Below are 17478 nucleotides of genomic sequence, written 5' to 3'. Positions count from 1 at the left end.
GCAGCCACCACTTTCCACCAGCTCAGCAGATATCATCTTTTATCCCTTTAATGAGGCAGTTCTGGTCCTCAGAGACAGATTCAGGGACATCCCAGCTTAACTCTGGCTCACAATGCACACAGGGTGAATGGGTTTGCCCTGTCTGTGACTTTGATGGCTCTGGTGGAAATAAAGTGTTCTGTCCCAGGGTCTGAAGCCAAAACAATGCCCATCTTTTCCAAGGGACCAGTGGGGCTGTGTTTCTTTTTGTTCTTTTGGTTGAGCTCTGTCTGCATCTAGACAGATCCCTTGCTAAAAAGAAAGAAGGAAAGATCTCTTGAGACCCTTACTGTGGTCTGAGGTCAGTTCTAAGTACCACTTTGATGGGAAAACCCTCCTGGCTGTGTGGGAAGCCCCCAGCCTATCTCCTCCAAGAGTATTAATTTGTTTACTTTATTGTATCAGGGGAGTTCTTGGAGCCCACTCCTGAGTGAGAGCAGGTGGGAGGCACATTTTGGCACACCAGTCTTTTAAGCAAACAGGAATGCACAGGTTACAAAGCACACTGACTAAGAAAAGGTTAGTAAATGTTAGTAAGCTTGATGGGGATGCTTCCATGTATCTCTCTTTATCTTCTTACTAACTATGTCTGGGCAAGGGGCCAAAATAGTTCCAGCATTAGAAACCCCTCAGTGTAGAGAGATAATCACAGTACAAAATCTCCTGCCCTCTTCCTGTCCCTGAAAGTTAAACTATAAACTTAGCAACTGGAGCGTTCTGCTTTCTGACATGTCATCAGACTATTCTACCAGCAGAGGGCCAGCTTCTATATACTTTTTTTTTTTTTTTTTTTTTAGCTGCTGGCCTGTTTTTATGATCTTTAATTCTTATGTTGAGCAGCTGGGCTTGGTAATGGGGATGGGAATAAAAAGAAAAAAAAAAAAAGAAAAGCCGCATATCTGTTTTTTTTTAATGCTTTGTGAATCAAATCAAATCTCACATGTTCAAGTGTAACTGCTATCTGTCACCTGATTACTTGCTCTGTTATTTATTTATTTATTTATTTATTTATTTTGGCATAACTATAATGTTGCTTTTGCCTCTCCTGTTCTGTATAAATATTCCCTGGAGTAGAGGAACTGAGCACATTTATCCACATTTTAATCTCTTTCTTCTTTGATATACCTCTTGAGTTCTCTGTTACTACTGCCTTGATTTTTATCAGATGCCTTCATTTTATGTGCTTTTGTCTATTATTCATTCTTCCCTTTTTTTTTTTTCTTGCTGACATGGCTTAATGCTATTACTTACTGAGTTTTTAAGCTTCTCAATTCTGTATCATCATAATGATTCTGTAAACAGTGTAACTTTCTACAGATTTTAGAGGGGGGTCCCACTTTTTTTTTCTTTTATTTTTCCATGATCCTTTGATCTGTTGGCTAATAGCTGTGTATCCAATGTTGGTTAGTTGTTCCATGGACTCCCATCACCTCAACTCCAGATAAGCCTCTTGTGTTTCATTTTGTGTTGATGTTTGCTTTAAAAACATAATTTTAAGTCTGGTGACTCTGTATCCCTTTTATGACATTCCACTGGGAACTTAGTGCTTGGGAATTTAGTTTTATGTATGAAAGCATCAAATTATCTGAAGGTACTGAAATATCAATATAGTTCCCATCCCTGTCAGCCAACAAAACGAAGTCTTTTTACAGTGTGACTGCCCTGGGGCAAAATATGGCAGATTTGCTTCTCAAATTTGAGTTAAGTCACACAGAAAGTCAAGAGACTGGATAAGATAAAAGACAAGAATTAAAAAAAGAAAATCAAAGTGGGTCTTCCTTGAATTTTCCAATGAAAAATTGTCTGGCTTAGGGACAGGTTATTTCCTTCCTTGGAAACATCAGCCTTGTTGTGATAGATACTCATTTGCACTGAGGGATATTAGCAAGTGATGTGCAAAGATGACACTCACTGAAGATCTAAACGTGGATGAAACTCATTTTCTAGGAGTGAAGTATTATTATCTCCCTTATAACTACTTCACAGGGCTACTTGCCAAGTAAAAATAATTATTTGAATATTGAGTTATTCTTGCCTCCTTGGAAGAGAGATGACATGGAAAATGAAGGTGATATTTGCTATGGCTGAATTATAGCTCCTATGAATCTGATTTGAATTCATTATTACAAATGGACCCTCTTGGCCAGAATCATTTCATTACAATTATCTGCTGTTGGGTTAAAAATGGTCTGTGCCTTTCCATTAGATGAGATGTGACAAGTATTTAGACATTCTGTGTCTGAATTCGTGCCCAAGTCAGAGAAGGAGCCCAGGATGGTCAGCTGCTGTCTCTTAAACCGTTTCACCAATATGCTTTCTTCGTGGGCCTGAACCACCACTACTTTAGCTTCAGTTGTTCAGTTGAACTTCACTATCTGTGCACATGATGGTTTTGAGGAAGTATAGTAGGATGGAGAAAAGTTCCTACCAAAATGCTAGCTATATTTACTTTTATCGACATATTTATTTGTTTTTAGATGGCAGGATAATCAGTTTTGCTGATCTAGGCTGGCTGATCTGGGATTAAGCTTAAATAATGTTTTCTAAAACACCTTGTGTGTTTTCATTGGGAGTTCTGTGCTAATCCCTACAGAACTAAGTATTTGAGGGTTAACTACTGTCAAGGAATAATCTGGACACTGGGATTTTGCCAAAGCAATGGGTGCAGTTAAGCTCCCAAGGATACAATTCTGTTCTTTGCCTGGGTGTTTTTCTCTGTATTTTACTACTCACTGTATGTTTTAATTTTCTGGAAATCACAAAATTCAGAGCAACCATGAGAATATTAAAAAATAGTTATGTGACTTTTGCATTTTAATATTTAAACTGTTTAAATTGAACAAGGACCTGGGTAAGTGCAAATTCTTTGCTCTTAGCCAGAGAAGATGAAGACTTGAAAAGAGGCTGCTGGAGCCAGTACATGTTTACAAGGTACCTTTAACTAGTTCTACAGCAGGTTATATATACTGGAGATGTCTGAGGTATAGGAAAATTCTAGTGGCCTGGGAGGCGGTGCAGTGGGTAAGACACTTGATTTTCAAGCATGAGGTCCTGAGTTTGATCCCCAGCACTGCATATGTCACAACAATACTCTGGTTTTCTCTTTGTCTTTCTCATAAATAAATAAATAATGAATCGTTAAAATATTATTGAAGTTCTAATATCAAACCCCTAGGGCAATGAAATTACTATTTTTGGAGTTGGCTATGGGTGAAGGCATTAAAAAAAAATCTTCTGCAATGTTTATTATTGGGGGGGGGGGTGATGGTGGTCAGTGTACATTACTGTTGTAAGAACCTTTCCTACCATGTTGGCCTCCAGGAGCCCTGTCACACATTGAATGATTTTATGCTTGTACCTGACCATTCTCTGGATGATTTTTTCTAACACTTTTAAAATAAATAATTAATTACATTTAATAGGACAGAGAGGAATTGAGAGGGGAGGGGGAGATAGAAAAGGAGAGAGACAGAGAGACACCTACAGCACTGCTCCACCACTTGTGAAGCTTCTTTTCTGTAGATGGGGACCAGGGTTTGAACTGGGACCCTTGTGCATGATAACGTGTGCAGTCAACCAATGTGCTACCACCTGGCTCCTTCTCTTTGGTTGTTTTAAGAGCACTGGGTTCAGGGACCTAATACCTGGGTTTGATTCCTTTTCTACCTCTCTTAACTACATGCTTTTGAGCATTTTACTTCAGTTGTATACACCTGGGAACAATAGCTGTAATAATAACAGGTAGTGCATTGTTCTGTGAACTATAAGGTTCAAGCTCTTAATATACCTGCAAGCTCTTAGTGGTGCTGAATAGAAGTTCTCAGTAACCACCTGTAATTCTTTTGACCTTTTCCAGTTTCATCTATTCTCCAATGTCCCCCCTCCATTCTCACACACATACATATAATGTGTGTGTCTCTTCCCAATTCCACTCAGAATCCTCCTCTTTGTGGTCTAGAGTTACTCTTGTTTGAGTTCACTGTCACTTCACAGAACTCTGTTGTAACACATGCACCAAAAAAGCATGCTTTTGTGATTTCTGTGTAGATATGGTTAGACTGTGGGCTCCTGGAGGTTACGTACTGAGTACAGGTATCATGGCAGATAGTATTGTGGGTACTGAGGAGTAAGAAGTATTGGTTGAATGCTTTAATCCATCTTAACAGGACTTACTTTCTTATAATACATTGTTGTCTCTGCAGCAATGAAGTACTTCTAGCTCAAGGGTTTATTCTCTTCAAAATATGATGCTGGACAGGCAGGCACAGCAGTTGGTTATAGATCATGGGGGACCTGAGGGACTTTTGGATTCGGCTTACATCACTTGCCAGAGGGGACAGTTGAATCCACCCATGGAGTGTGATCTGAGACTATGCAAAAGGCTTCACTTTTCCTGAGGGTTATTAGACCATAAACAAGGCAGTGGGATGGAGAGTCTTCTGAGTGGTGGGTAGAGTAATATGTTCAGAAATGAGGTTGTCTCTGTGGAGATTTGCCATGCTTTAGACATAAGGAACTGCACAGAGCAAGGTGACAGTCTGCCCAGTACCCTGTCTAGGGAACTGATGTGAGCTTGGTGGCGGGTTCCAGCAGGCTTGGAAGAGCAGGGCTGGTTTGATTCTGACACACTCCACTATCAGACATTGTGAGAATCCAGCTGCCTCTCCCAGTGCACAGGCCACATGGTAAAACAGAGGAGGGTACATGTTTTAAAGCATTCAAGCTATATGTATCCTGGGTTTTCAATTACTCTGGAAAACTCAGCAGTTGCTTTCTAAGCTCTTTGGCTCCATTTGGCCTTTAATTAAATTTGATCCTTGGGTTAGTCTTATCCTTTGCACTTCCCTCTTTCTTCCAGTTTCTAAAAGGGCCTGTGCCCTTGACCTACTTGCTTCCTTACCATGGAACCTGCTTCAGGGGAGCCTGAAAGGGAGCAGAACTGACCCGCATGTGTCACATATCTGATGAGGACCTACAGCAAGATGTCCCAAGAGGAGACACTAGTTATATCTTCTTTGACCTTCTCAACAAAGGACTTCAAACATTGTTTTGTATGAGGAAGCAGGCTTCACAGTCAATAGATGAGAAGAGGGAATTTTGGTCAAGGATAGACTTTAGACATGCACTGCATTAATTTATCCACCAAGTATAAGCTTTTTTTGATGCTTTAAAAATTGAGACAAGGGGACTGGGTGGTAACACACCTACTTGAATGCAAACATTACTAAATGCAAGGACCCAGGTTCAAGTTCCTGTTTTCTATCCACAGAAGCGAAGCATGTCTGCAGGTATCTCTCTTTCTCTCTTCCTCTCTGTCTTCATTAGCCTCTCATTTCTCTCTGTCCTATCAAAAATAAAAATTAGATAGAAAAAAATAAATAAAAGGAAAAAAATGGCCACCAGGAGCCATGAATTCATAGTGCCAGTACTCATTCAGCCCCAGTGGTAACCCTAGTGCTAATTAGACAAAAAAAAAATCCAGACAAGTTAGCCCCTGCTTATTTCAGGCTTATTTACTTCATGTTTTTCATGGTGTTGGGGTCAGATAGATTGGAGAGAAGGTGGCCTGGAGTGGATGTTGGGAAGAAACTGTCTTCTCATTTCCTCATTTCTCCCAGTAAATGATACCTTCTTGGTGTTTCTGCCTCCCAGTGCATTGTTTTTAAGATGTGGAAATTGAAGTTGTGAAGTCTCTGGAGCTCAACACTTACTCTCCCCAGATCTATGTGTCATTTCCTTGCTGGAGAAGGCTTAGCGAAGGAAGTATTTGAGCCTAATGCATTTCTCTCCACAATGTTCCATACAGATCCTTTAATATTGACAAGAACATTGGGCTGGGCAAAAACAAACTCTGTTATCCATGATTTACTATATTGACACATTGAACCAGGCCAACTGCTTTTCTTTTCATGTAATTTTTCCTCCAGTGAACTACTTCAGAGACTGAAGCTCAGTTTAGTTGAGTCACTTGTGCTTGGTCACATAGTTACAATGTATCAGATTTGCTCCCAGAATGCCGTTAAAAATTTTATTTTATCTATAAAAAGGAAACACTGACAAACCATAGGATAAGAGGGGTACAACTCCACACAGTTCCCACCACCAGAACTCCGTTTCCCATCTGCACTCCCAATAGCCTTCCTACTCTTAACCCCCCTGGAAGCATGAACCCAAGGTCACCATGGGATACAGAAGGTAGACAGTCTGGCCTCTGCAATTGCCACCCCACTGAACATGGGCATTGACAGGTTGATCCATACCCCTAGCCTACCTCTCTTTTTCCCTGGTGGTATGGGGTCCTGGGGAGCTCCAGGACACATTGGTGGGGTTGTCTGTCCAGGCAAGTCTGGTTGGCTTCATGCTAGCATCTGGAACCTGTTGGCTGAAAAGCGAGTTAACATATAAAGCCAAACAGCTTGTTGACTAATCATGAACTTAAAGGCTGGAGTAGTGCAGATGAAGGGTTCGGGGGTGGAGTGGGTGTCTCCATTTTATAGATAGCTAGTAGGCATATTTTAGTTATATTCCAAAGGGCCTGTGGTTATACTAGTTTTTGTTTATTTGTTTTTTTTTTTTTTTTTCCCTTGAGCTTGAAATCTGATATGCAGGTGGATCCAAGTTATTGTCTGGGGAGATGATGTCATGACTGGAAAAAGGACTAGAAAGCTGGATCAGGGAAGAGAGTAGCTCCCAAATATAGGAAAGGTGTATAAACATTGTTGACTATAAGCCCCACTGATTTGATGTGATCTGGGGCCCATATTCAGCTTAGGAGCCTATGTGACCTCTGCATCCCTGTAGATCTGAGCTCACATCAGAATGCCTTTTATCATCTCAGGTTTATAATACCCCTGCTGAGATCTCTACTCCTCTCACAGCCAGGGCTGTGGTTGTCTGTCCTGCCTTTGGCAGTCTCCTTTGTTTTCTGGTTCTTAACTTCCCTTATCACATGCAGATAACCATTGCTCTGTCATCTGGGGTTGAATTTTACCCTTGTTGCAAACTATGCGATACAGATACAGGCAGTGACATCCTCTCAGAGGACCCTATGTCCTGTACAGACAAGCATTAGTACTCTTGGCTTTTAATCTGTCCTTAATGTGTCATTGTGTTAGTATGTAACCTCCTACCACATACATAGCATCTCCAAGCCCCATGAACACTAAGCAGATCTATTTTTCCCAGGCATCCTCCAATGCCAGAGCATTCCTATGAGGAAATAAGTGATCTGATGGAAATGTGGAGTGAAAGGATGGAATTTTTCAAAATCTAGTACATATGTCATAATCCCTTTTCCATCCTTCATCTCTATTTTTATGCTTTTTCCTTCCTTCCTTCTTTCTCTCTCTCTTCCATTCATGGAGACACAGAAAGGCAGATAGATAGATAGATAGATAGATAGATAGATAGATAGATAGATAGATAAAGACTGACCCCAGGTGGTGACCCACCCAGATAAGCACACACAGTATAAGTGCAAGGACCCCTGCAGGGGGTCTACTTCATGAGAGGTGAAGCAGGTTTGTAGGTGTCTCTCTGTCTCTCTCCCTTTCTATCTTTCCCTCCTCTCTCAATTTCTTGATATCCAATCCAGTAAAGTAGAAAAAAGATGGCTGCCAAGAGCAGTGGATTTGTAGTGCCAACAACAAACCCCAGTGATAACCCTGGAGGCAATTAAAAAAAATGAGAAAAGAGAGATCACAGCACATGAAAGCTTCCTTCAACTTGATGGAGTTGGGACTTCAACTTCAACTTGATGGAGATCGGTCCTGCACATGACAAAGCAGCACATTATCTTAGTGAGCTGTTTGGCTGGTACTTTATTTATGCTTCAGTGTTGCATGGTCTTCTACCTCGCCTTGTTGTCAATTTTTCTCTTAGAGGTAACCACATGATGCCTTTCCCAGAGAGGGCACATTTTGCTTAAAGAGATACTGAAGGACTTAACCATACTTCTAATAGAAAGTACTGATCCATGTAGCACTTAAAAATTTTTTTTGTTTTGAATATTAAACATTTTCAGTGGGCTGAAGATTTGTGGTGTCTCGATTAGGCAAGTTTTCATTGCACAATGGGAACAAAGAACATTTTAAATGCTTGTTAAATTTTTTTGGCTAGTCCACAGAAGATAATTTAACTCATAATTACCCAAAATGCTGTATTACTAGCAATGAAGAATAATAGGAAACAGTGTTGTTGTGGAAGATGTAATTACACAAAAGAGAGAAATAATGAACATGATAATTTTCTGTTTATCATGAATGCCAATGTGGAAGCAAAGTAGGGATAATTAAAGGGAGTTAATATGGACACATTTCTCAAAGATGTCTCTGGATACTTCAGAAAGTTTTGGAGTTTGTATCATTGCTTTTGTTGTGCCAAATTTAATTTTGAGACATGTAGTTTTCACTTGCTTCAAGTGTATACTTGTCACTTCTCTGGTGAGTGTAAATCTTTTCACAAATATTAAAAGAAGAGAGAAACGTACATAAAGTAAAATGGTAGGTAATTGTGGAGCGAAAGAGTTTGGGAGATTTTCCTGAGGTGTCAGTGAAGAATTGAAGTAGATGAAGGAGCTAGTGTGGGAAAAGTAGTTGAGAGTGAAATTACTAAATGGTTAAAAGTCTAGCATTGAAGAAAGACAAGCACTTTAGCATTACGTTTCTGATGAGTGAGTGTGTCCAGGCTGAAGGCTGTAGTCACAGGACCACACATGGGTACTCAGCAATCACCCTGTGTCAAGCCAAGACCAGGTTCAAGTTTCCCTTGTCACCAGGATCTGCTTCTTTGTGAACTTATGTTCCCACCTGCCACACAACTGAAAATCCTCTTCTTGTCACTGAATCTTAGTCCCAGTTTTGGAGACAAGTCCACCTTTGACTCCATTCTTCCCAACCGATGAACTTGACAATGCTTTGTACTTGCCAGTTTATCTTTGAATGGACATTCTGAAGAACTTATAGCATAGAGGGAACATGTGAAGTCCAGGTCATGTCATACTTGTGCTGCTGGGAGTATAACTATTCTCAGAGATGTGCATTGCTTTGTCAAGTATTTATCCACTTTGGCTGGGGTTGATTATGACTGCTGCTATCACAACAATGAGTTTCTTGCTCATAGTTTATTTAGGTCATTTCATGCTGAATAAAAGAAGGAACCAGTGTCCGGTGTACAGGGAATTGAATCAATCAAGTGTTTTCTCAGTGTCCACACTCACATTGAAATACTGCAAAGCTGCTTTGTGTAAGAGCAGCAAATTCAACTTTGTTGTGTCTTGTGTTATATATCTATACCTATACCTACACCTACACCTACACCTACACCTACACCTACACCTACACACACACACACACACACACACAAACACACACACACACATATGGCATCATTCTTTTCTTTCTCTCTCTCTCTCTCTCTCTCTCTCTTTCTCTCTCATCTTCCTGGTTGATCACTGGGGCTTGGTGCCAGCACTAGGAATCCACTGCTCCTAGTGGCCATTTTTCTCCCCATTTTATTGGATAAGACAGAGAGAAATTGAGAGGGGGAGGTGAAGATAGGGAGAGAGAAAGAGAGATACCGGCAGACCTGCTTCACCAGTCATGAAGTGGACCCACTGCAGGTGGGGAGTGGAAGCTCAACCTCAGGTCCTTGTGTTTAGTACTATGTGTATGTACCGAGTATGCCACTGGCCGGCACCCTGTCCTGTGCTTTTTATGCTTTCTCTAAAAAGGTATCTCTATCATGGTTGTTTTCATTTTCACCCATGTCCTATATGTCTTTTATTAAGTGCATTAATTCTGGCTTATCTTTTTTCTTCCCAGTGCCCAATATGGGATGCATAGTAGATATTCCAAGTCTGTATGTCTTACTTATCTCCCCCGCCTCTCTCTCTCTCTCTCTCTCACACACACACACACACACACACACACACACACATACACACACCTTTTCTAATGAAGAGATTCTCATTTGATTTGTGGTAATTGGATAGTCACTGAAATCACAACCAGAGATTCTGGCATTTGAAGCCTGGTTGAGATAATGATCCCTTCCTAGATAGTTGATATTTAACTTGTCCTGTCTTCTACTGCTTATTATAATTGTGATATTTGCAAATTTCATAATATTCAGAGAGTATGAGCAAGGGAGGCATGCCTGTTTTGCAAAATAGAGGTGGCACCTTCTGGAAATACATCTGCAAGTTTTTGAGGGTAGAGAAGCTCTAGTGAGTAATCTGAAAGTGCAGAGGGCATTTGCAGGAAGAAGTGATTTATGGGTCTATTCCCTTGGCCATCTGAAATGCAGCTGATTCTGCGATAAACTCACACTGGATTCCCTGAGTATCTCTCCATCATGTACCCCACTGCACAGTGGGGAGAGTCTACAGGACATGCTTGATTATATGCTCTATTTACAGTTGGTGATTTCAGGGGCACTTAGTAAAAAACAAACAAAACAAAGCAAACAGGAAAACCCCAGCAACCTCTAACTCCCATGAAGTAGTTAAGAATTTGCAACAAGAAACAAGCATACTGCAACTCTCAGCCGTGCTATTTATGTGCTTGGACAAGTGACTCCATTTCTCGTAACCTCAATTTGCTAATTTAATAAACATAAACATAGCAACTATAGATTCCTCTTCTTTGGATTCTTGTGGAGGCATCAAATTTGTAGAGTTAAGATTAAAATCTGGCATGTAACACACTCACACTAAATAGTGCCATTAGCTGTTTTCCTTGCATACAAATGATAGAATTTTCAATTTAAACAAGCAGCATTTATTGACTACACACTTTACGTCTGGCTCCATTGTAGGTGATGTTGAAATTATATAGTTGAGTTCCTCCTATCCTCTTCTCCTAAAACATTCATGTCTAGTGAATACATTAGGGGAATAAAGGAGCCATAGATCAGAAATTAAGGGAGTAAGGCGTAGAGAGAGGATAGAAGGGAGGAGAGGGGGAGAAAATTTACTTAAAATAAAATGCATTCCTGTTAAGTGTTCATTTTGATGAGCTTGGATGTCCATATTTACTCTGAAGTACTCTGTACCACCCCACAAAGTACACAGCATTTATATAACCCTCATATTTTTTGTGTGATAAAATAGACATAACATGGAATTTACCCATTTTTTTCCCCCTCCAGGACTATTTCTGGGGCCTCAGTGCCAGCACTATGAATCCACTGCTCCTGGCACCATTTTTTTTTTAATTTAATTTTATCGGATAGGACAGAGAGAAATTGAGAGGGGAGAGAGAAAGATAGACACCTACAGACCTGCTTCACTGCTTTGAAGCGTTCCCTCTGCAGGTGGGGAGCAGAGACTTGAACCGGGATCCTTGCTCGGTGTTTGTACTTTGTACTATTTATGATTAACTGGGTGCACCACCGCCCGGCCCATAAAGATTTTTTTTTTATTACCACGAGTGTTATCTCTAGGGCTTCGTGCCTGCACAATGAATTCACCATTCCTGGTGATCATTTTTTCTTTATTTAATTTAGTTTTCATTTTAATTTTATAATATGTACGCTTAACTTGGTGTGCTACTACCCGCCACCCCCTTTACTTTCAATTTTGATAGGACAGAGAGGAATTGAAAGGGGAGGAGGGATAAAGAGGGAGAGAGAAAGTGAAGCATCTGCAGCCCTGCTTCACTTTTCATGCAAGGTGGATGGGGCACGGATTTGAACCTGGGTCCTTGTGTATGGTAATGTGTGCGTTCAGCTGAGTGTGCCACTACATAGTCCTGGTATTTACTCTCTTTAAGTTTATAGTTCATGGTATTGAATACATGCAATTATGTGCAGCAGTTATAATTATTATCTAGAAGATTTTGTAGACCTTTTTTAAATTTATACTCTGTACTGGTTGGTTATATAATAATTCTCTATTCTCCCTTCTTGCAACCTCTGTCAACCACCATTCGGTCTGTGTCTGTAATTTGACTACTTCTGGTAAAATCATGGCAATTTTGTTCTATTCCGAATGGTTTAAGTCACTTAACCATAATGACTTCAAGGAGTGTTGTAGTATGTTCCAGAATTTCCTTATTTCTTAAGACTGAATAATATTCTGTTGTATAGGCACACCACATTTTATCTGTTTATCCGTTTGTTGAGTTGTTTTAACCTTTTGCTATTACTTGAGTTGTTTTAACCTTTTGCTATTTTTTTTTTTTTTTTAATTTTTTATTCCCTTTTTTGTTGCCCTTGTTTTATTGTTGTCTGCCTTTGTTGTTGGATAGGACAGAGAGAAATGGAGAAAGAAGGGGAAGACAGAGAGGGGGAGAGAAAGATAGACACCTACAGACCTGCTTCACCACCTGTGAAGCGACTCCACTGCAGGTGGGGAGCCAGGGGCTCGAACTGGGATCCTTACACCAGTCCTTGTGTTTTGTGCCACGTGCACTTAACCCGTTGTGCTACTGCCCGACTCCCACCTTTTGCTATTCTTAATAGTGTTAATGTGGGGCTGGAAAGATAGTATAATTGTCATACAAAAGACATCCATGCTTGAAGTTTTGAGGTTCCAGGTTCAATCCCCACCATAAAGTAGAGCTGAGAACTGGTCTCCCTTAACATATTTTTTAATAACAGTGTTAATGGATATACAAATATCTGTCCCCAATCTCAGTTCTTTTGCCAGTACTCATAGTGGGATTATAAGTACCCATATAAGAATCACATGATAGTTCTTTCTTTCTTTTTTTTTTTGAGAAGCAATCATACTATTTATTCCAGGAAAACTATGCTATTTTTTTTAACATTTTCTCCAATAATGCAAATGGGTTCTGTTTTCTCCACATCCTTGGCAACATTTGTTATTTTCTATTTTTATAAAAATCATCTTTAATGATATCGCATTATCATCTAAGTGGTAACTCATTGTGGTTTTTATATTAATTTCCCTAGTGATTATTGATAGGAGCACAATATTTTTTTAATTCTTACTTATAAAAAGGAAACACTGGGGGTCGGGCGGTGGCGCAGTGGGTTAAGTGCATGTGGCGCAAAGCGCAGGGACCGGCGTAAGGGTCCCGGTTCGAGCCCCCGGCTCCCCACCTGCAGGGGAGTCGCTTCACAGGCGGTGAAGCAGGTCTGCAGGTGTCTATCTTTCTCTCCCCTTCTCTGTCTTCCCCTCCTCTCTCCAATTCTCTCTGTTCTATCCAACAACGAATTGCGTCAACAAGGGCAATAATAATAACCACAACGAAGCTATAACAAGGGCAACAAAAGGGGGAAAAAATGGCCTCCAGGGGCGGTGGATTCATGGTGCAGGCACCGAGCCCAGCAATAACCCTGGAGGAGGAAAAAAAAAAAAAAAAGGAAACACTGACAAAACCATAGGATAAGAGGGGTACAACTCCACACAATTATTCCCACCACAGAACTCCTTATTCCATCCCCTCCCTGATAGCTTTCCTATTCTTTATCCTTCTGGTAGTATGGACCCAGGGTCATTATGGGGAGGAGGAAAGAAGGAGGAAGGTCTGGCTTCTGTAATTGCTTCCCCACTGAACATGGGCATTGGCAGGTCAATCCATTACTCCCAGCCTGTCTCTCTCTTTTCCTAGTGGGGTGGGGCTCCAGGGAATCAGAGCTCCAGGACACACTGGTGGGGTCATCTGGAGCCTGGTGTCTGAAAAAAGAGTTAACATATAAAGCCAAACAAGTTGTTGACTAATCATGAACCAAAAGGCTGGAATAGTTTGTATGAAGAGTTGGTGTGTGTGGGGGGGAAATCTCCATTTTGTAGAAGTAGTCCTATTTTAGTTATATTCCAAAGAGCCCGTGACTACACTAGTTTTTTTGTTTTTGTATTTGTTTTTGTTTCCTGAGCCTGACATCTGATATGCAGGTGAATCCAAGTTGTTGTCTGGGGAGATGATGCCGTAGCTGGAAAAAGACCAGAAAGCTGGATCAGGGAAGAGAATAGCTCCCAAATATGGGAAAGGTATATAAATATTGTTGACTATAAACCCTGTTGATATTATCTGATCTGATCTGAGGCCCATATTAAGTTTAGGAGCCTGTGTGACCTCTGCATCCCTATAGATCTGAGCTCACATTCTGTGGTCATGAGTAAGAACATTCCAAGCTGCCCCACTTTCAGGACCCATCTTTCTCAGGTGGAACATAGAATATGTTGTCCAGCCTCCTTTTGGAGGATGGAACACTTTCTACTGTTGTTGAGCCACTTTGAGGGCAGGGTCTTATGGGGGTCCACAAAGGGGTCTATTGTGTTGTTCCTGATAGAGATGACCAGTAACGGTGGAGAGGAGGATCTATTCGAGGTCTAGGCCCATCATGTCTGTTTGGGAATTTCAGGACTCCCCGTTTAGGGCCCCAGCTGATGACTCCCCACTAGACCTGATAGTGACTAAAGAGTCATCATTAAAGTTATGCCAGTCTCTTGCCCTTATTCAGCTTTCGTATTCCTTATTTTCATAAGGTTAGCTTTGGAGTGACTGAGGGAAGTATAATAGGAAGTAGGTGAGGAGGGTATCTAAGTCTAAGTAGACACTATTTCATTATGAACTTTATGGTGTCTTTTTAGGTCTTTCTGCTTGCTTGCTGCATATACTGACTCACTGCAGACTATTATGCACTATTGCTTTCAGGTATATATTTTTCCCTAATTTATGGATACGTGTGAACATATGCTTTAGCTCACGGGACCTGGTTTTGGGACTATAGGCTTTGGGACATTGTTAGGAAGTGAATCACCTGAATTGGAATTAAAGAATCCTATGAAAGGAAAGGTCTCACCTGAGTAATGAGACTGAAGGGTTGGCATTCCATGCCTGACATCTCTGGACACAGTCTGAAGTGAAGCATGCTAATGTGGTATTCACTGTGTTGATTAGGTTGGGATCAGCAGTTGTGATATCATTTGGTATGAACTGAGAGAAGCATGCAGGAAAGTGAGCCCCACCCTAGAGGTTCTTGGACTGGGGGAACATAGGCTCTAAGGAGGAAGCAGGAGGTTGCTGGTGTCTTAGGGTTTAAGAAGACAATAGATAGTTTTATTGCTGTAATTATTTGACAGTTGGGTTAACTTTGAAAATACCTTGTCAGGATTTGCTGTATCATACACATCACTATAATTTATATCCTTTGACATTATTTCTATATAGCTATGTCTTATAGAGTAATGCCACCGGTTGCTTCTGTTTGCCCTGGTCTAAGCTTTTAAGAGAGTCAACATTTCAAAGATTCGGCCTATGGTCTAGAGCACAACATTTTAAAATTGTCTGATTAAAATTTTATTTTGCCAATTTTTTCTGTGTTTTTTCCTGTGTTTTGGAAGTCATAGCCAAGGCATTATTACCAATGGTATGGGTCATATCAACCTGCTTTCTTTAAGAGTTATACAATTTAGGTCTTAAGCTTAGGTCTTTGATCTGAAAAAAGAAAAATCAGTTTTTGTGTATAGTGTGGACTATGGATTTAACTTCTTTTTTGTTTGTTTTTGCTTGTGAATATGCAGTTTTTTTTCCTCTACTATTTGTTGAATGGACTATCTTTCCCCCTTTTATACAGACTTTGCACTGAGTTGAAGATCATTTGAAAACATAGGCAATGGTTCATTTCTATTTTGTCTTCTGCCCCATTGTTCTGTGTGTTTTTCTTTATGTCAAAACCACATTGTTCTGATGATTACATCTTTATAGTAACTTTTGAAATCATGAAGAGTGAAATATTTAACTTTATTCTTTTATTTATCTTTTTTATATTTAGTTATTTAGTTATTCCATTTTGTTGCCCTTGTTGTAGTTATTGTTGTTGTTATAGATGTTGTTTTTGGATAGGACAGAGAGAAATGGAGAGAGGAGGGGAAGACATAGAGGGGGAGAGGAAGATAGGATACCTGCAGACCTGCTTCACTGCCTGTAAAGCGACTCCCCTGCAGGTGGGGACCCAGGGGCTCAAATAGGGATCCTTGTGCTGGTTCTTGCGCTTTGGGCCACGCGTGCTTAACCCGCTGCTCTACTGCCCAACTTCCTATTTATATTTTTTAAACATTTTTTTATTATTTATTTTCTCTTTTTTTGCTCTTGTTGTTTTATTTTACTGTCATTGTTGAATAGGGCAGAGAGAAATGGAGAGAGGAGAAATGGAGAGAGGAGGGGAAGACAGAGAGAGGAAGAGAAAGATAGACACCTGCAGACCTGCTTCACCACCTGTGAAGCAACTCCCCTGCAGGTGGGGAGCCAGGGACTCGAACCGGGATCCTTATGCTGCCGGTCCTTGTGCTTCATGCCACGTGCGCTTAACCTGCTACACTACCACCTGACCCCTGCTTTATTCTTTTAAAAGTGTGTTTGTGGCTACTTGGGAACCTTTGATAATCTATATAAACTTTTGGACAATTATTTTTAACTTCAGAAACAAACATACAAAAACCAAAAAATCACTGGAGTATTTACTGAAATTCTGTTTGAGTTGTAACTTTATGTGATATAGGCATCTTAACAATATTATGTCTTCCAACCATAAACATAGCTGTCTTCCTATTTTTGTCTTCTTTGGTTTCTCTCCAATCTCCTGTAGCCTTCAGGGTATAGTTCTTTCACTTCCCAGGTTATGTTTCATAACTCACTATTTAACTTTTTTATTTATTGTCAATTAAATTAGCTCTTTGCTTTTCTTCTGCTGGTTCATTGTTTGTGTGTAGAAATGCAACCAGATTTTATGGGTTGGTTTTATATCCCGTGACTTCACTTAATTCTTTAGACAAATGAATTTGCTAGATATTACCATCAGTCTAGTGTTCTCATAGTAAAAAAAAATTAACTTTGTATGGTGATGGGTGATAATTCTATCATCTTTCTTCTCCTCCTTCTCCTTCTTCTTCATCACTTCTAGGGTTATCAATGGGGCTAAGCATCAACACTATAGAGTCACTGCTCCTGGTGGCCACTTTTTTTTTTCATTGGGTAGAACAGAGAGAAACAGAGAGGAGAAGGAGATAGGGAGAGAGAGAAAGATAGATACCAGCAGGTATGCTTCACTGTTGGTGAAGCATGCCCCCAGCAGGTGGGGAGCTGGAGGCTTGAACCTGGGTCTTTGCATGGGTTATGTGCTTAGTACTGTTTGCACTTAGTCAGCTGTGCCACTACCTGCTTCCTCCCAATCCCTTTTTGCATTTTCCTAAGCTCACATTTCTCTCTCTCAAAGATTTTATTTAGTTATTAATGAGAAAGATAGGAGGAGAGAGGGAAAGAACCAGACATCATACCGGCACATGTGCTGCAGGGGACTGAACTCAGGACCTCATGCTTGAGAGTCTGATGCTCTCTGCCACCTCCCGGACCACAGCTCACATTTCTCATTTCAATTCATTCCTTACAGCTTGTTCTGCATCTCTCTTAACCTATTTCCAAATTTTCAGGGGATAAAAGTCTTACTATCCTAGTTTGAAATGAGTCAAGA

At 40.4% G+C, this 17478-nt stretch overlaps 1 protein-coding gene across 3 annotated transcripts in view; it reads left to right on the top strand.

Annotated features, from left to right (window-relative positions):
• Positions 1 to 17478, top strand: part of OPCML (opioid binding protein/cell adhesion molecule like) — a 1572985-nt gene that overhangs the window by 867680 nt on the left and 687827 nt on the right. The window lies entirely within an intron of this gene.

The sequence above is a fragment of the Erinaceus europaeus genome, chromosome 20 (genome assembly GCF_950295315.1).
Source record: "Erinaceus europaeus chromosome 20, mEriEur2.1, whole genome shotgun sequence".
NCBI lineage: Eukaryota > Metazoa > Chordata > Mammalia > Eulipotyphla > Erinaceidae > Erinaceus > Erinaceus europaeus.
The sequence above is the reverse complement of the archived record's forward strand: the minus strand, read 5'-3'. Positions and strand labels throughout refer to the sequence as shown.